Source organism: Peromyscus maniculatus, chromosome 1 (assembly GCF_049852395.1).
Source record: "Peromyscus maniculatus bairdii isolate BWxNUB_F1_BW_parent chromosome 1, HU_Pman_BW_mat_3.1, whole genome shotgun sequence".
NCBI lineage: Eukaryota > Metazoa > Chordata > Mammalia > Rodentia > Cricetidae > Peromyscus > Peromyscus maniculatus.
This window is the reverse complement of record NC_134852.1, coordinates 130,918,991-130,939,381: the sequence shown is the minus strand read 5'-3', so window position 1 is coordinate 130,939,381 and position 20,391 is coordinate 130,918,991. Positions and strand designations below refer to the sequence as shown.

At 47.2% G+C, this 20,391-nt stretch overlaps 1 long non-coding RNA gene across 1 annotated transcript; it reads left to right on the top strand.

Annotated features, from left to right (window-relative positions):
* The first annotated feature begins 7,084 nt into the window (after window positions 1–7,084).
* Window positions 7,085–11,299, top strand: LOC143272366 (uncharacterized). The gene is made up of 3 exons (XR_013049875.1): window positions 7,085–7,407; window positions 9,826–10,328; window positions 10,845–11,299. It is a non-coding gene; the product is annotated as an uncharacterized LOC143272366 (long non-coding RNA).
* Window positions 11,300–20,391: the final 9,092 nt, after the last annotated feature.

Genomic DNA, 20,391 nt, shown 5'->3' with positions numbered 1-20,391 from the left:
TGGGACATAAAGGGCTCAGCACCTGGGAACTTGTCTATGATCCCCAAGTCTGCAGCCACTTCTGACACCAGGTGCTCCAGGGGCAGCTGGCTGACACCACACTGTCCGATCCCCTGCGGCCTTCCGGGTCAGGTGGGTGGGCCCCAGGGGCCAGCACTGAGAATCCTGTCCTCCTAGACCTATAGCTGACCTAGGCTCAGTCAGCTGCCATGGTCTTTCCTACTCTCATCTCCCTGAGCATCAGGCTGGACCAAGGACTAGGTCATTAACATTACAGAAGCGGGACTGTACCGCAGGCCTTCTGTGTGCCAGGTCTGGCCTCCTGCATGGTGCCCACTGGCCGCACGAAAGAGCAGGTGTGTGTTCAGTGACTGACTGGCCAATGAGCTGTTGCCTGCGGTGGTCACAGGACAAGGACCCCGGCAATTATGCCTGTGTCTCCTCTGTCATCCCGTTCGTTTTGGCCCGGGAAGGCAGTCATGTCCCACATAAGTGGTGAGGGTATCCAATTCTCCCACCCCACCCCATCCTCAGGAGACAGGATGTAGCTTCAGAGGGGAGACGCCTCTCCCAAGGCCCAGATGACTCTTCTGGGGAAGGGTATATGGGTATTTATGGTGGCAAAGTCTGGGTGTGCCCTTGGGTAAAATGCTTAGAACTTCACTGTGCCTCAGTATCCACAGCTGTGAAATGGGCCCAAATCATCTTGGCTGCTCCAAATTCCTTACACAGTGGTCCTGAGAGAGCAGACACCAAAGTCTTTGCAAATCGCCTCAATGCAGGCTGCATGCAGGGTTGCTGACTGGTGTCTCCCGTGCCTGGAACAGTCCCTGGCTAACGGCTAGGAGAATAAACGGGCCTGTTCCTCAGGGGAGCATTACGGCCGAGCCAGGACTGAACCTGGGATATGGCAGTGCTAAATTCTCCTGGCAATCTCAGGAAGCATAAGCTACTGTTCCCATTACCCAGAAGTGGAAACCGAGGCCCAGCAAACATCAGAGAATTGTAAAAGAATTACACTAAAAGGTTGGCTGTGGTGATGCACACCTGTGATATCAGAACTTCAAAGGCCTGCACAGGAGGATTGCCATGAGGCTGAGGCCAGCTTGGGTTGCATAGTAAGGTCCAGACCAGCCTGGGATACAGTTTAAAAACAAACAATAAAACAAAAACAAGCAACAACAACAACAACATGGCTCATCGAATTGACTTGAGAAAGTTGTCCTCTGACCTACACACATGCCCCGTGGCAAGTGTACCCCCCATCTCACAGAGAGAGAGAGAGAGAGAGAGAGAGAGAGAGAGAGAGAGAGAGAGAGAGAGAAGAAGAAGAAGGAGGAGGAGGAGGAGGAGGAGGAGGAGGAGGAGGAGGAGGAGGAAGAGGAAGAGGAAGAAGGAGAAGGAGAAGGAGGAGAAGGAGGAGAAGGAGGAGAAGGAGAAGAAGGAGAAGAAGGAGAAGAAGGAGAAGAAGGAGAAGAAGGAGAAGAAGGAGAAGAAGGAGAAGAAGGAGAAGAAGGAGAAGAAGAAGAAGAAGAAGAAGAAGAAGAAGAAGAAGAAGAAGAAGAAGAAGAAGAAGAAGAAGAAGAAGAAGAAGAATTAAAAACTAACAAAAATGGAAATAGTTAAAAGTCCTTAATCCAGGTCCATGGAGACACCAACGCTGGGTCTGGTGAAAGGGGAAGTGGTAGGGACCCCGGCCTCCTGGTGGCGGACTGTCCCACACAGCTGATGGATGGGGGCGGATCTCCATCCCGGGTCCTCTCGCCCTCCTTCCCCAGCCACCACATCCCACTCTGCACTCACCTGGCTTGGGCTCCCGCAGCGCTGCGTGCTTCCTGCGCCTCTTGGGTCTGGGCGCCAAAGCCAGCACCAACTGTGGGACCTTGGGACCGCAGCTCGAGTTGGGTAGGCTCGGGGACCGCCCCGCCCCGCCCGCCCGCTGCCTCCGCCTCGCCTGTCCCGCCCTGCCGCTCTGCTCGGCAGCCTGGGGCTCGGCAGCCCCACTCACCTGAGGGTGAGCAAGCTAACAACAGGGCTGCGCTTCTGGCAGAGAAAAGAGGCAAAGGAGCTGCGAGGCTGCCCTGTCCTGACTGTTCTACTCACGGCCCACCCACCGTTCTTCCACACCATTCTTTATTCCACTTTCTCCTCTTCACCATTCCACCTGTTCCCCCTTCCAGCGCATCGGCCATCGTGTGTGTGTGTGTGTGTGTGTGTGTGTGTGTGTGTGTGTGTGTGTGTGTGACAGAGACAGAGAGAGACGAGAGAGATTATATACATATGCCCTTGTGTGTGTGAGAGGGGGGGGAGAGAGAGAGAGAGAGAGAGAGAGAGAGAGAGAGAGAGAGAGAGAGAGAGAGAGAGAGAGAGAGAGAGAGAGAGAAAGGGGGCAGAGCCAGGCGGATCTCTGTGAGTTCGAGGCCAGCCTGGTCTACAGAGTGAGTTCCAGGAAAGGCGCAAAGCGACACAGAGAAACCCTGTCTTGAAAAAGCAAAAAAATAAATAAACAAACAAACAAATAAATAAATAATATGTTCAAAGTCGTCCTTGGCTACAAAAGACCTTACCTATTAATTAATCAATTAATTTAAGAAATGTCAGATAAAGGCCTATGTAAATCAGATGAAGTCACCAGGAAGACCTGGAAATCTAATGTGGAATATTGTCAGTGTATCCAGTCTAGGCCAGTGGGAGAACAGCATCCTCAAGAAGACAGACTGTGGAGGCGTGGAGAAGTCAGAGGAGACAGTGGAAGCCACATTGTCCAGGTTCTTGCATGCTGTCACTGTGTACCAGGCAGAGACAGGAGGGAAATGGTTATCAGGAAAAGGTACTTGGAGCCCCCTAAGGATCCGGGTTCCATCCCTGGGACCTACATAATGGAAGGAGAGAACTGACTCTTGGAAATCATCCTCTGACCCCCACACAAACGCAGCACACGTACCCAGTCCAGAATGAATAGAAAAAGTATAATGAAAGAGAGAGGCAAGAAGGAGGCTGGAGCAGGAGCTTGCGCTTGCAGGAGCCAAGGCCTGGAGGAACGGAAGCACCTGGTCTATTGCCCCATTTGGAGCGCCAGAGGTCGCTGGCTGTGCAGACATGAACAGGGCGGGGGAGGGAGTGGGCTGTGGCTAGAGCACGCTTGCATCTCCAGAGACACAAGGCCCCTGCTCTGCACAGCCAAAAGCCACTTCAGGCAGACTTGGCAGGGTACAAGGTCAAAAGTCAGCTCCCAAAAAATTAAATAATGACAGCAGCCTGTCCCCTTTCTGGAGGACCAGGCTTCTAGAAGGACTAAGAAGATTCTAGAAGTCTGAAAATACTTTCAGGCTTTTGAGCCAGGCAGATCTGACATTTATTAAATTAATTGATTAATTAATAGATAAGGTCTCTTGTAACCCAAGTTGTAGCCAAGGATGAATATATATGTGTGTGTGTGTGTGTGTGTGTGTGTGTGTGTGTGTGTGTGTGTGTGTGTGTGTGTTTCAAGGCAGGGTTTCTCTGTGTAGTTTTGGTGCCTGTCCTGGATCTCGCCCTGTAGGCTGGCCTGAATCCTGTTTTTGTCAGTTGCTGGGTGGCTTTTATCAAGTTGCTTCACCCCTCTGAGCTCAGGTGACCACTTTTTGCTCATCAGATACACCCTGTCCCTCTGTCATTAACTTCCTACCCTGAGGCTGTGAGGTAGGGATCTGGATAGCCCCTGACCCCACGGAGAGTCACTGAAACTCAGAATGAGGACGTAACTTATCCAGGTTGGCAGTTAAGCTCAGGTCTGTTGGGTCCCAGGGACCATGAAGCTTTCTGAGGACTGCCCTAGGACCCTTCTCAGTGACTGGCACACAGTGGTACTGGAGCCTGGTGCTGCTCCCTCCCACAAGAGGGAGCTCATGCTTGACACTGACTCAATGACCAGGAACTGGAGACTTGATAGCCCACAGACCTAGGGTAAAGCCAAACATGACTGGCAAAAAAAAAAAAAAAAAAAAAAAAAAAATAAATAAATAAATAAATAAAAAGTCAATGAAATGATTCCTAATGATGCTCTGCTATATTCATAGATCAGTGCCTAGTCCAGTTGCCATCAGAGAGGCTGCCTTCAGCCGCGGATAGGAGGCCTCCACCTTCAGTCTCAGGCTGGCACAGGGGTCACCCTTCCCATCCTCAACTGCCTTGTCTGCAAAATGTGGTTGTAAAAGAGTCTCTGCTCTCCTCACTTCGCTTGGGAGACAACCGGAATAAAAAGTGTGTAAAAATAAACGGTGCACCGTGCTGGTTCCCCAGAATGTTACACTCAGGGACCACACAGCCCAGCAGAGCCTCTCTTTCGTGCAGGCCCAAAAGAACTGGAAGCAAAGCCAAGCCTGGCGGTACATACTGTAATCCCAGCACTGGGGAGGAAGTCAGGTGATCAAAAGTTCAAGGTCAGCCGGGCGGTGGTGGCGCACGCCTTTAATCCCAGCACTCTGGAGGCAGAGGCAGGCGGATCTTTGTGAGTTCGAGGCCAGCCTGGTCTACAAAGTGAGTTCCAGGAAAGGCTCCAAAGCTACACAGAGAAACCTTGTCTCAAAAAAACAAAAATAAATAAATAAATAAGTTCAAGGTCATCGTCTGCTATTTAGTGAGTTTAAGGCCAGCCTGTGCTTCAGGAGACCCTGTCTCAAAAAAATTATTAGTTAATTAACTAATTAATTAAAATGAATGGATCAGTGGACAGAAAAGCACTTGCAGTGTAAGCCTGTCAACTTGAGTTCAATCCCTGGAACCTACAGTAGAAAATGAACCAACTCCCAAAAGTCGTCCTCTGACCTCCATATAACACTAAGATGTGTACATGAGCACACACAAATATACACATCATCATCATCATCATAATAATAATAATAAATGTCTAAAGGCAAAACTAGGCCAGGCAGCACACACTATAATCCCAGCACTTGAGAAGGATGAAGCAGAAGGGTCAGTGTTTGAAGGCACAGTAGGCTACTTGGCAAGTTCAAAGCCAGTCTGGGCTACATGAAACTTGGCTCAGGTGGGAGAGAAAAAAAAAAAACAGAACTAGGTCTGGTGGCCTACAGTTTTACTTGATTACAGAAGCCCTTGGGGGCTAAGGCAGGAGTACTGAGAGCTTAAAGCCAGCCTAGGCTACCTAGTGAGTGCCTGTATTTAAAAAGACAAAACAAAACAAAAAAGAATCAGCAGGATGGCTCAGCAGGGAAAAATGCCTTCTGTCAAGTCCGACAATCTGAGTGTGATCACCAGAACCCTTGTCGTGGAGGGAGAATGCCAGCTCCCAAAAGTAGTTGTCCTCTGACCCCTACACTCAGGTGCACACACAGTATGCACACACACACACACACACACACACACACACACACACACACACATCCCCTTTCCCCTGGGGGGTGTGAGAACTTGCCCACATGGTAATGTTCATCGATGCACAGTTCAAACGAGCAAGGACAGAAAGAACTCAATGATGAATAAAGAAAACGTCATCTAGCTGTGCTGTGTGGCATTACTCTGCTGTATAAAGGAACGAAACACCAACACACCCTGTAACATGATAGAACCTTGAAAGCATGGCGATGCTGGAAGAAGCCAGTCCCAGAAGACAGTGTACGGCGCCATCTGTATGAAATGTCAGCACAGGCAGATCCTCAGGCACAAAGAGCAGAGCAAAGGCTACCTGGGCCCGAAGGGATGGAGACAGGGAGCAACGGAGTTGGTGTTTCCGCTTGGGGTGGAGAGACTTCTTTGGCTCTGGAGAGACGTGGTACTTGTGCAACTCTATTGGTGTGCTAAATGTCACTGGTTGCTGGGTTTTTGTTTTGTTTTTTTTGTTTGTTTTGTTTTGTTTTGTGGTTTTTTTGTTGTTGTTGTTGTTTTGTTTTGTTTTTCGAGACAGGGTTTCTCTGTGGAGCTTTGCGCCTTTCCTGGAACTCACTTGGTAGCCCAGGTTGGCCTCGAACTCACAGAGATCCACCTGGCTCTGCCTCCCGAGTGCTGGGATTAAAGACGTGCGCCACCACCGCCCGGCTGGGTTTATGTTTTTAAGTTGTTTGCTTTACAGTGATTAATTTTGTGCATGGTGGCACACACTTGTCATCCCAGCACTTGGGTATGTCAGAAGGATCACAAGTTCAGCCCAGGCTCCATGAAGCTCTGTCAAAAGAAAACAAAACAAAGGCAGCAAAATGGCTCAGTGCGTGTAAGGGGACCTGCCGCCAAGCCTGATAACCTGACTTTGATCCCTGAGACACACGGTGGAAGGGGAGAGCCAACTCCCGAGAGTTATCCTCTGAACCACACATACACACGCACACACACTACATAAAATGTAATTTCTCTTATTGTTATTTGTTTTGTGTGTGTGTGACTATGCAGAGGACAAGTTTTGTGAGTTGATTCTCTCCTTCCATCATGTGGATCCAGGGTGTGGGGCTTGAATTCAGGTTGTGAGGTCTGGCATCACAGCCTTTACCCCCCTCCCTGACGCGCCCCCCCCCCCCCCCCCCCCCCCGCCCTGCACCAGCCATAGTGCCAGCCAAAATGTGAGGATTTTAAAATGTTTTTAAATAAAATAAACTGAGTGTGATGCATGATTATACATCAAAGCACTTGGGAGACAGAAGCAAGATCAGCCTCCGGACACATGAAGTTAAGGTCAACCTGGATTATATGAGATCCTGTCTCAAACAATAATTAATTATTAATTAGTTAGCTAACCCTTTGCCCTGTGAATTTCTCTCAGTAAGTAACAGATAAGTGGTGGGAAATGAGCTGATAAATTTACATTCCATCAATTCCTTTGCCACAGTCAAGAGATAAGCACTACTGTACCCATTGTAAAGATGGAGAAAACAAAGTACACAAAAAGGAAATGCTCTGCTAGGCAGCTGGGAAGCCTGTATTGAAACTGGGGTCTCTTTGAACCTGACACACATTTCTCTTGGCCAAGGAATGACACAGGGATATACACCCACAGCGAAGTCACCACCCCAGCACAATGACTCAGAAAGAGAACAAGGCACAGAATTCAGGAGGTGGCCATCTTGACCTAGAACTTTTTCTTTGCCCAGAGGAACAGAGCTGGAGAAGCCTATAGCTAAGAGGCGGGCCCTTTGTTCAGGAAGTAAACCTTCTATATTGTTTCCCCCGCTCCACTCCGGGTCATTGAGTGCTCTCAGCATTGGCCCTTGGCTGCATCTCAAGGAACTCATGGTCTGGAACTGATGAAGCTAGAACAAGATGTGCCCAACTTCTCAATGTTGAGGATGAGCCTTGGTCAGAGTCTCAGGGAACAAAGGAACTGGGGAAGCCAGAGAAGGAAGGAAGGCTTCCTGGAAAGAGCTATTGCCAAAGGACTTGGAAGAATATATAGGAGGCTACCAGGTCAAGTTAAAGCTTGTGAGTACGTTTTGGATTTTTCTTAGCATTTATCTTCATTCAACGTGTTGGAAACATTATGGGTTTTGTCATGTCGTTCTCTCAAGTCAGTCAAGTTCTTTAACTGTATTCATCGCGTTACTGTCTTCTATTCCCCTTCTTCTTCCCAAATTCTACTTCCCCATCTACTTCCATGTTGTACACACACACACACTGGAACACACACACACAGTAACAAACACACACACACTGGAACACACACACACTGGAACACACACATACACACTGGAACACACACACACTGGAACACACACACACACACACACACACACTGGAACACACACACAGTAACACACACATACACACTGGAACACACACACACACTGGAACACACACACACAGTAACAAACACATACACACTGGAACACACACACACTGGAACACACACACACACACACTGGAACACACACACACACACACACTGGAATACACACACACTGGAACACACACACACACTGGAACACACACACACAGTAACAAACACATACACACTGGAACACACACACACTGGAACACACACACACTGGAACACACACACACACACTGGAACACACACACACACACACACTGGAATACACACACACTGGAACACACACACACACTGGAACACACACAGTAACACACAACACACATACACACTGGAACACACACACATTGGAACACACGCACTGGAACACACACACACACTGGAACACACACACACACACTGGAACACACACACACACACACACACTGGAACACACACACACACACACTGGAACACACACACACACACACACACACACACACTGGAACACACACACACACACACTGGAACACACCCACACACTGGAACACACACACACACACACCGGAACACACACACACACATACCACGTTTTCACTATCCACCTATTGATGGACATTTAGGTTTATTCCATTTCCTAGCTATTGTGAATACGGCTGCAATGAACATGGATGAACAAGTGTCTCTGTGGTATGTTGACTTAGAGTCCCTTTGATTGATGCCCAGGAGCTGGACATATATCCTATGGATATTCCACTTTTAGTTTTTTGGAAAAAAAAATTCAAATTTCCTTAGTGACCGCATGAGCTTAAACCCCCACCCTGGTGTCTAAAGGCTCCTCTTTCTCCACAAGTTCGCCCGCGTTGGTTGTCATTCATTTTACTTTAAAAATCTATTAATTAGCCGGGCAGTGGTGGTGCACACCTTTAGTCCTTAAAAGGAAGAAGCAGGTGGGTCTCTAAGTTTGAGACTAGCCTGGTCTACAGAGCAAGTTCCAGGACAGCCAGGGCTACACAGAGAAACTCTACAGACATAACAATAAGTAATATTTTTTAAAAGGGGCCAGAAAGATGGTTCAGTGGTCAAGAGCACTTGTTGTTCTTGCAGGGAACCTGGGTTCAAGCCCCAGTGCCTAAATGGTACCTCACAACCACCATAACTCCAATTCCAGGGGATCTGGTACCTTCTTCTGCCTCAAGTACCAGGCACTCATGTGGTGCACAGACACACATAGATGTGGTCAAAACTCTCATACATTTAAATAAATATATGTTTGTTTGTTTGTTTGTTTGTTTGAGACAGGATATCACTACGTAGTCCTGGCTGTCCTGGAACTCACTATGTAGATCAGGCTGGCTTTGAACTCACAGAGCTCCACCTGCCTCTGCCACCAGAGTGATGGCTAATAAAATAAATCTTTTTTTTTTTAATTTAAGTTCAAGATCATCTTCAAACATACTTCAAGACCAGACCAGTCTATATCACATGAGACACTGGTGGGGGGGGGGGCGGATGTCTCAGTCTAGGATGCTCGGCCCTGGGTTCCATCCCAGTCCTGCAAAAAGAAAAAAGAAAGTGAAATAAAAAAATACTGTCTCAGCCAGGAAGTGGTGGCACGTGCCTTTAATCCCAGCATTCAGGAGGCTGAGGCAGAGAGATTTCTATGAGTTTGAGGCCAGCCTGGTCTACAGATCAAGTTCCAGGACAGCCCGGGCTACACAGAGAAACCCTGTCTCGAAAAACAAAACAAAATGAAAAACTGTCTCAGTATCTCATGCAGACCAGGACGGCAACAGATTCAATGTGTACCTGAAGCTGGCCTTGAACGTCTGACCTTCCTGCCTCCATTTCTCCAGTGCCAAAGCACCCAACTTCTACATCCCTCCCTTGAAGGAGAGATGACTGTGGGTATATGTTGCTGTTTACCCGGGAGCATCAGCCTCCAGGTCCGCTTACTCCACCAACCCTGGGCCCCCAGCACTCCTTCATGGTTTGAGCACATGGGCACGATGTCCCAAATCTTCAATTACAAAACTTATCCCCAGATCTGGGACGGGGTGCCCCGATGATTAAATCTTTTCTCTTCCTTCCAGAAACCCAATCCAAGCCTACTGGAGGGCACTGGAGGCAGTGGGTCAGCAGCTCCAACAATAAACAGCTTTTTACCCTTTGGCACCCCCGGGCTGGCCTAAACCAGCTTGGATGGCTCGGCAGCTGCTTCAGATGGGCTCCAGTCCGAGCCCCAAGGCCAGCAACCCGCAGGAAGCTGCGGGCGCTCCAGATGTGGAAATAAAGGGCTACTGTGAGCCTGGATTCGCCTCAGATGTGGGATTCCAAACATCCTGCTAATGAAACGGATTACTCCCGTTGGCTAGACTCTGCCGCAGCTGGGGCCCTCGAGACCGGTGTGTAGGACACAGGACCCTGACCACACTCTCCTGGTGCCCTGCTCCTCCATCGCACCCCACGCAGTGTTCTAAGCATTTGATCCCTATGGCCTGATTTCATCTTCATGGTGGCTATAGGAGGTCCTCCCCTGCCATTCTCAAGGTGGACAGAATGAGGTCAAGGGATGAAACCACTTACTGTAATTAAGGTATGTAGCAGGAATCTTAAAAGTTCTTATTAATAAAATCAAACCTGAGGCGAGTTATTGGGGTCCATGCTGGTAGATCAGAGAGACAGAACAAGCCACAGCTATTTCACCTCGCCGGATCCTCAGCTGGTCTTGTCTCCTCAGACTGGAGGCCTCTGTGTCTTCATCCCAATGGCTCTCAGCTGAACTGCTGTTCAAAAGCCTGAATGCTTAACCAGCCAAAATGCCTCTAGTTTCTGGTCCTCACGCCTTATATATCTTTTTGCTTTCTACCACCACTCCCTGGGATTAAAGGCTGGCTTTCTGGGATTAAAGGTGTGTCACCATGCTTGGCTATTTCCAATGTGGCCTTGAACTCACAGAGATCCAGAGGGCTTTCTATCTCTGGAATGCTAGGATTAAAGGTGTGAGTGCCACCATTTTCTAGCCTTTGTATCTAGTGGCTGTCTGTTCTCTGACCCCAGATAAATTTATTAAGGTACACAATATTTTGGGGAACACAATACCACCACAAAGGTAGACCAAGAATTTGTTGTTTTTCGAATTATTTTTTACTGTTTGAAAATTTGGTACATGCACACAGCGTGTCCTGGTCAATTCTCTCCATTCCATCAGCTCCAATTCCTCCCTTATCCCCTACTCAATTCCTTCACAACTTCATGTACTTTTTTTTTTTTTAAGCCAGCCTGTTAACACTAAATGCTGACTATACCTGCCTGGACACAAGGCCATCTACTGGAGCATGGGCAGCCTCTCAGGTGCCACAACCCTAATAAAACTGACTTGCCCTCTCCCAACAGCCATCAATTGCCAATAGCTTCTCAGCTGTGGGTGGGACTTCTTGTGACCACCCTTCACTTCATACTGGAATTTTTTTCTGGCCTAATCTTGGGCATCCAGGTCCACCCGCCATGAGTTCATGTGTGCCAGGTGTCCCCTGTTGTGTCCAGAAAACAGTTTCATGGCAGCCATCTAGGACCTTTGGTTCTTTCGATCTTTAGCCCTCGGAGGAGGGTGTGTGACAGAGATGACCCATTTAATGCTAAGCACTCAGAAGTCTCTTATCTTCCCACACTGACTAGTTGGAGGACTCTGTATTAATACTTTTTAAAAGTATTTTTTTATCATATATACTTTTTATTAAGCGATTTTCTCTTCATTTTACATATCAACCACAGATTCCCTTGTCCTCCCTCCTCCCGCCCCCCAGCCTTCCCCCCAACCCACCCTCCATTCCCACCTCCTCCAAGGCAAGGTAAAATACTTATTTATTTATTATGTATAGTGTTACACCCACATGTAAGCCTGCATGCTAGAAGAGGGTACCAGACCTCATTTACAGATGGTTGTGAAATGGAATTGAACTCAGGACCTCTAAAAGAACAGTCAAGGCTCTTAACCTCTTAGCCATCTCTCCAGCCCATGTATTAATACTTTTAAAACTTTTCTCATTTATGTACTGGGTGAGGGCGTGTACATAGGATACATATGGAGGTCAGAGGGCAACTGTAGGAATTAGTCCTTCCCTTCCACCGTGGAGGTTTCCACGATGAAACTCAAGCCTTCAGGCTTGACCCACTGAGCCATCTCACCAGCCTGTATACACATAGGATTTCTTTCTTTATTTTATTTGCATGAGTGTTTTGCCTGCATGTGTGTCTGTGTACCACATGCCTGTCTGGTGCCTGCAGAGGTCAGCAGTAAACATCAGATCCCCTGAGCTGGAGTTACAGATGTTGTAAGTCAGCACATGTGTTCTGGGAACCAAACCCAGGTCCTCTGCAAGAGCAAGTGTTCTCAATCGCTGAACTATCTCTGCCATCCTGGACATATCTTTTTAGGTTGTGTTAACTGATTGACTGACTGATGCCTATGTATGCAGGTCAGAGGACAATTTAAGGGACTGGTTCTCTCCTTCCACTGTGTGGGTCCAGGGCGTTGGGGGTAGGGTAGAATCAGGTTGTCAGGCTTAAGAGCAGGTGCCTTTGCCTGCTAAGCATCTTGCTGTTCCCTCCTGCGGTGGTTTGACTAAGAACGGCCCCCACAGGATCATATATTTGAATGCTTAGTCACCAGGGAGTAGTGCTACTTAAAAGGATTAAGAGGTGTGACCTTGATGGAAGAAATGCGTCACTGGGGGGTGGGTTTTCAGGTTTTGAAAGCCCAAGCCAAGCCCAATGTCTCTCAGTCTATGGATCAGGATGTAGCTCTCAACTCCTCCAGCACCATGCCTGCCGTATCTGCTTCCATGTTCTTTGCCATGATGATAATGGACTAAGCCTCTGGAACTGTATGCAAGTCCCCAGTTAAATGTTTTCTTTGAGAGTTGCCATGGTCCTCGTTAAGGAAGGAAATGGCCCAGTTGCCTTTGGCCTACTGGCTATGGGTGGGTTAGGACTTCTGTTGGTCTTTTCTGTATTGAACACACAGATTGCAAGCCCAGCGCCACTTTGAGATCTTTGGCAGCAGTTAACTCTGCAGCTCACACATGATTGAGCCTGCATGATAATGAGTATTCAGAGACGGGTAATGCCTGGAGGGGGCGCTCACCAACCTAAGACAGAGCGCCTGTGTGGCCTAGGCAGGTGTCTCCATGACAGGTAAGGTGACCTGCTGACGTCCCACACAACCTAATTCAGAAGCTCATTTTTTAATAAAAGGGGTACCTGTAGGACCCTGGTCCCCGTTTTGGGTAACTGTTGCCTTCCTTGCTTGCTGACCTTGACCTTGATATCCTCCCTATGATAATTCCCTGCTGGGTTCCACCCTCCTGAATGCTTAAGGGAAGATCCTTGTCTGTGTATCCTGCATATTGGGTGTTAACAGCTTAGATGCAAGATTGTAAAACATTGGTAGCGAACTTCTGCCTTCTGGGGTTCTCCCATTGTGCTGTAAGCCTGTTTTTAAGATCTCCTCCCTCCTTCAATAAACAGCATTTGGCAAAAAATAAAATAAAATAAAAAAATCTCACCCTGCCTGGGCTCAGAACTCTCTCTGCTCTCATCACTGCATAGGACAGAGAGACCAAGCTCTGAGCTTGAAGATAATAAAGTCTCTTTGCTTAGAAAGAAAGAAAGAAAGAAAGAAAGAAAGAAAGAAAGAAAGAAAGAAAGAAAGGAAGGAAGGAAGGAAGGAAGGAAGGAAGGAAGGAAGGAAGGAAGGAAGGAAGGAAGAAAGGAAGGAAGAAAGAAAGAGTTGGGAGGGAGGGAGGGAGGGAGGAAGAAAGGAAAAGAAAAAAAAAAGAAAATGACCTTAAAACCAACCATGTGAAGATGGTGGAGCCCCTTAAACAGAAAATGAATAAATCTCTTAAGAAAATTGAGGAAAAGATAAACAAAGAAATTGGAGGAAATGAATAAATCACTTAAAGAAAGATAAGAAAAAAGCAAACAGTTGAAGGAAAGAAATAAAACTGTTCAAGACCTGAAAATGAAAATAGAAGCATTGAAAAAAAAAAAAAAAAGAGTTGCCATGGTCATGGTGTTTCTTCACAGCAATAGAACAGTGACCAAAACACCCCCTCACCCCCCCAAATAAAAAGTTTTTTTTTTGATGTCTACTAAAAATGTGAGCTGGGTATAGTCTGAGGAGAGAGTAAATGATTAGCACACATGACAATTCCATTTCCAGCAACAAAACTCAAACAAAATTAGTTGACCTATTTAAAAACTGTTTAAACCATGCAATTTTGTATTAGGTTAAAAAATTGTTTTTTAGGTTTTTTGAGATAGAGCTTCACTGTGTAGCCCTGGCTATCCTGGAACTCACTCTGTAGGCCAGGCTGGCCTCAAACTCACAGAGATCCGCCTGCCTCTGCCTCCTGAGTGCTGGGATTAAAGTTGTGGACTACCACTGCAAGTTATAATCGATAAATTTTATACACACCCAAAAAAAGTGTTTACAAAAACAGTCAACCCATAGGCTGACTCCACTCAGTAATATATGTAAATAAAACCTAGAGCTGAATTTAAAAATATAGACACAAAGTCTGGGGGTGTGGCCAGGGAAAAGAGCCTCTACCTAGAACCCCCAGTGAGGGGCTGGAAGCTTGACTCACTGATGGAGATCTGACCTACTGTGTAGAAAGCCAAAGACTCCATACTTAGCCCAGAAAAATGCCTCATAAAATCTCAATCCAAGAGCTAAAGAGTTGGTTCAGAGGTTAAGAGCACTGGCTGCTCTTTCAGAGGACCGGGTTCAATACCCAACACCCTCATAGTGGTTCTCAACTGTCTGTGACTCCAATTCCAAGGGATCTAACACCCTCTTATGGCCTCCACCTACATTCAATACACAAACATACATGTAAGCAAAACACCCATGCTCATAAGATATAAGTAAATCTAAAAAGAAAAATTCAACCCAGGACTGAGCATGATGGCACACACTTTAATCCTATCACTCTGGAGACAGAGATAAGTGGATCTCTTCGAGTTCAAGACCAGCCTGTTCTATATAGTGAGTCTTTATCTCAACTTAAAAAAAAGATTCAGGGGCTGGAGAGATGGCTCAGAGGTTAAGAGCACTGACTGCTCTTCCAGAGGTCCTGAGTTCAATTCCCAGCAACCACATGGTGGCTCACAACCATATGTAATGAGATTTGGCGCCCTCCTCTGTATACATAATAAATAAATAAATCTTTAAAAAAATTTCATCAGGATAGTGGTGGCACACGCCTTTAATCTCAGCACTTAGAGAGGCAGAGGCAGGTGGATCTCTGTGAGTTCGAGGCCAGCCTGGTTTACAAAGTGAGTCCCACGACAGCCAGGGCTACATAGAGAAACCCTGTTTCGGGGGAAAAAAAAAAAATCAAATCCAAAATCTTGAGCTGGTGAGATGGGTCAGTAGGTGAAGGTGCTTGCTGCCAAGCCTAATTGTTGGTTTTTATGCAGCGCTGTTACCATACGAGAAAAGCCACAAGGCTCGACAAAACCCACTATCAGAGTTTTATTAGGAGAAGGAAGCGACAGAAGAAAATGTGATCAGGCCTGTGGAAGACATGTGCAGGGAGAAGGGGTGAGGAGGAAGGGGGAGGAGTCTGTGATCTGCTTTTTATGGATTCCCCTGCACATAGATTGCGTGCAAATTACGCAACCACACAGTGCATGGATTACATAGGATATGGATTATGTGGGTGTAAAGCCCTGGAGTGACTAAACATCTGAACAGCGCATGTGCGGTCATGTAGCTCGGGTAGTGGCCAGGAATTCCAACACTGATGGCCTGAGTTGAATCCCTGGGACAGAGCCACATGGTGAAGGAAGGAACCAACCAACTCACGCAGGTCATCCTCTGAGCTCCACATTAGTTTTGAAGAACATTCATATGCTCCACCTAGAAGGCTTCTCCCCACAGCAGCGTTCATTATTATTATCAAGAGATCTGCAATGATTATCAGACTATTACCACAGTGGGATTTGACTTGATCTGCTTCTAGGAGGTGGAATTTGCAGGACTGGGGAATGAACCTAAGGCCTTGTACATGCTAAGCAAACACTCTCTCACTGAGCTACACACCTAGCCTGAATAGCAAATTTCTTCTTCTTTTATTTGTGTGTGTGTGTGTGTGTGTGTGTGTGTGTGTGTGTGTGTGTTTGCAGGTGTGTTATGGTGTACATGCAGAGGTCAGTTCTCTCCTTCTAACCTTTGGATCCTGGGTATCTAACTCAGGTTTGGCAGTAGATGGCCCCTCACAAGCCCCACAATGAATGCTTTTAACTATGACTGTGACCCCAAGCATAGCTCTGCTTCAAGTTCCTTCTCTGACTCTGGTCCTTTTGAGGGCCCCAAGGCTCTGTCTATCTTTGCCAGTGTTCCAGGCTCTGGTCAGTGTTTGTTCCCTGAGACCCTGTCTTACTAACAGCCTGGAGGTGCTGGCCTCTCCTTATGGGCAAGCCTCATGAATTAGGAGGGCAGCTTGTGGAATGAGGTGAGTCATCATGGAATCTCCAGATTTTCTGCTGCCACCCAGGCCAGCCCAGCCCTGGTACGTTGGCGAGTGGGTATTTGATGTGTGGGCATGTGTGTTCGTGTGTTCCAGAGCCCAAGCTAGCCTGACCCTGACCCTTTCTTAAGTTTTCACATACTTGACAAACAATCCCTGGTATCTAATTGGTCCCTAGGCATTCCAGAATAGGCTTCTCCTTATCTCTGGGCAACAGAGCTGATCAGAGATAAGATATGGAAGTATAGGCCTAGGGACAGCAAAATGACTCAGTGGATAAAGATGCTTGTCACCAAGCCTGACTACCTGTGTTTGACCCCCGGGATTCACACAGTGGAAGGAAAGAACCGACTCCCACAAATTGTCCTCTAACGTATACACACACACACACACACACCACGGCACACAAAATAAATAGCATATAGAAAAAGATTAAAGAAAAGAGAGAGGGCAGGCCTGCAGCCCGGGCTACATGGGGTGTGCAGAGATGAAGAAAGCAAGAAGCCAGATCTAATAGTGCATGTCAATAATCCCAGCTACTGAGAAGGCTGACTCGGGAAGATTGGCAGTTCACGGCCTGTCTAGGCTACAGAATGAGTTCACGTTCTGCCTGGTCAACTCAAAGTCCTATCTCAAAATTAGAGAAAGTGCTGGTGAGATGGTTTAGTCAGTAGAGTACCTGACACAAAATCATAAGGCCCTTAGTTAGCATTGTTGTAAAAAGCTAGACATGATGACCCCCGCTGTAACTCCAAAACTACGGGCAGAGACAGGTGTATCTCTGGAGCGCTTGGCTAGCCAGTCTGGCTGAATCTACAAGTTGTAAATTCATTGAGAAATCCTGTCTCAAAAAGTAATGTGAGAGCAACTGAGGAATAATTTATGTCAACCTCTGGCCTCTACACGCAGGAGCATACATGTGCAGGCACATCCACATGCACAGGTACCCACACCCATATAAACATACAAGATATACACACACACATATATACATACACACACAAACAGGTTTGGTTTTGTGCGGGGGTTTTTTTTTTTTTTTTTGAGAGAAGTTCTCACTATGTAGCCCTGGCTGTGTTGGAACTCACTATGTAGACTAGGCTGGCCTTGAACTCACAGAGAGCCGTATGTTCTGCCTTCTGAGTGCTAGTATTAAAGGCTTGTGCCACCACACCTAACTAAAACTTGTTTTCAGTTAAAAGGACTGAGAACATAGCTCAATGGTAGATCATTTGCTTAGCATGTGTAAGACATTGAGTTCAATTCCCAGTACTTACTGCAAGAGAGACAGAAACAGAAAAGGAGAGAGGGATGGAGAGAGGAGGAGAGGATAAATCTAAGCATTGTGGTGCATGCCAATAACTCTAGCACTCAAAAGGTTTATGCAGGAAGGATGGCATGAGTGTGAGACCAGTCTAGGCTATGTATCAAGTACCAGGCCAGTCAGTGCTCTAAGACCTATCTCAAGAGACCAGGAAGGGCCAGGTGTAGTGCTGCATACCTTTAATCCAGCACTTGGTGGGCCGAGTCAGGTGGATCTCTGTGAGTTTGAGGCCAGTGTGGTCTAATAGTGAGTTCCAGGACAGCCAGAGCTATGTGGCGAGACCTGTCTCAAGAAACAAAACAAAAACAAGGAAAGAAGGAAAGAAACCAGGAAGGAAGAAGGAAGAGAAGGAAGGGAGGGAAGGAGGGAGGAAATGCTGACCAACACACAAGCACACAGGGGTGCATGCCTATACCAGTGTGTATACAACGCACACAAATAAAAATAAATAGTTTTTTTTTTTTTGGGTTTTTCGAGACAGGGTTTCTCTGTGTAGCTTTGCGCCTTTCATGGGACTCACTTGGTAGCCCAGGCTGGCCTCGAACTCACAGAGATCCGCCTGGCTCTGCCTCCCGAGTGCTGGGATTAAAGGCGTGCGCCACCACCGCCCGGCCAAAATAGTTTTAAAGAAAACATAGTGAGATCCTGTCTCGATATAAAAAGGATTAGGGTTTAGTCCATGGAAAAAGCACTTAGCTAATGTGTGAAGCCCTGGGTTCCACCCACAGCACAGCAAATATTGATGTGAGTCCAAGCGAACGGCACCAGGAGACACTCCAATGTAGACTGTGGACTCTGAGCGCCTGGGGTGTCAATAGAGGCTCATCGACTGTCACCACGGTGGTACTCTTACACAGGGTGTTGACAACAGGAAACCCTGCATGTGTGGGGGCAGGGCTTATGGGGGGCTTACAGGAACTCTAGACTTCGTGCTCAGTTTTGCCATGAGCCTAAAACTTTTTGGGGGAAACCGAGGCAGGAAGATCACTAGTTTGGAGCCAGCCTGGGCCACATAGTGAGATCTTACATCAATTTAAAAAAAAAAAAAAAAACAAAAAAAAACTAAAGTAGGTTGAGAATCTTGTGATCCCAGACTTTAGGAGCCTTGAGCCAGGATCATAAATTCAAACCAATTTGGCTACTTAGTGAGGTCATGTTTCAAAAGAGGGTGGGAGACTAGTGATGTAGCTCGGGGTAGAGCACTAGCCCAGCATGCTTGAGAACCTATCTATTAAATAAATAAATAAATAAATAAATAAATAAATAAATAAATAAATAAATAAATAATAAAATATTTAAAAACCAATTTATCAGCTGGGTGGTGGTGGTGCATGATTTTAATGGGAGAGCCTACATACTTTGTTTCTAAGTTACATTGGTTTCTCTATATACACATGTATTTTGTGGAGGCAGGGACACATGCTATGGCTCATGTGGAAGTCAGAGGACAGCCTTCGGGAGGCTGTTCTCTCCTTCCACCATGTGGGTTCCAGGCATTGAACTCAGGCCCTCAGGTGTGGTGACAACAAGTGCCTTTGCCTGCTGATCCATCTGGCTGGCTCTAGCCCACAGACTTCAGCAGACAGAGCCTTCCACTGGCAAATCTTTGGAAGCCTGGGCTTAAAGGAGAATATTGCTTCAAACTCCCCTGAGAAGCAGAGCCCATTCAATTCCATGCCTCGGAGATCTGCTTCTGAGCTGTTTCTGTATGCCCGGCTTTGTCCTAGGTGATCAGAGGTCACTAGAAAGAGAATAACTGGGCTGAAGATGCAGTTCAGTCGGTAGAGAGATTGTCTAGCAGGAGGGAATCCCTAGGTTTGATTCCCCAGCACCACATAAACTAGCTGTGGTGATTCATGCTTAGAATCCTCGTATTTGGATGCAGAAGGCAGAAGACCATAAATTCAAGGTCAGCCTAAACCACATAGGGAGTTACATAGCCTGGGCTACATGAGACCAGGGAGGAGAGAGAGAGAGAGAGAGAGAGAGAGAGAGAGAGAGAGAGAGAGAGAGAGAGAGAGAGAGAGAGAGAGAGAGAGAGAGACTAACGAACATGAATAAGAATACTTGGTAGGTGAGCAGGCCCTGGGGTGACTCCCTGGGGAATTCTTGGTCTAGCTCAGTCTGGGCTTCCCCAGCCTGGCCTGGGACCTGCCTCAGGGTGAGTCCCTAGTGTGGTGGGCCTCTTAGAAAGCTGTAAAGCTGGTTTGAGGGTGGGAGGCCAAGAGGAAAGCAATTCCCGCCCCACCTGATGCCAGAATAAAGGGGAGCCAGATCTGGCCTGGGATGCCAGCGCTTAGGAGGAAGCAGGAGCTTAAAAAAGATCCAGGCCAACCTAGGCTATGTAAGAGGTTCAAGGACAGCCTGGATGGGGAGGCACTGAAGAGAGAGAGGACCATTCAGAGAGAGAGAGAGAGAGAGAGATTATATACATATCCCCGTGTCCATCCATCTAATTTCCTGTCCGTTTCATTTCTCTGCATCTGTCCTTTCAAACTTTCACTCATAACCCTCAGCCCATCTTTTCTTCAGCCCACCCTTACCTTTCACCTGTCCATCCGACCCTCCCTCTGCCCATCCTGCCATATATCCAAGCCAACTTTCACCCATCCATTTATATGCCTGTTTTCCTTCCTTCCATCCATCCACCTGCCTATCCACCTGCCTACCTAAGAATATTCTTAGTCTCTTAATCCCCGCCCCCTTCTTCCCTGTGGTGCTGGAGGTTGAACTTAGGGCCTCACACAGGCATAAGTGTCCTACCATGGAGCTACATCCTCACCCCACTCCTCTCT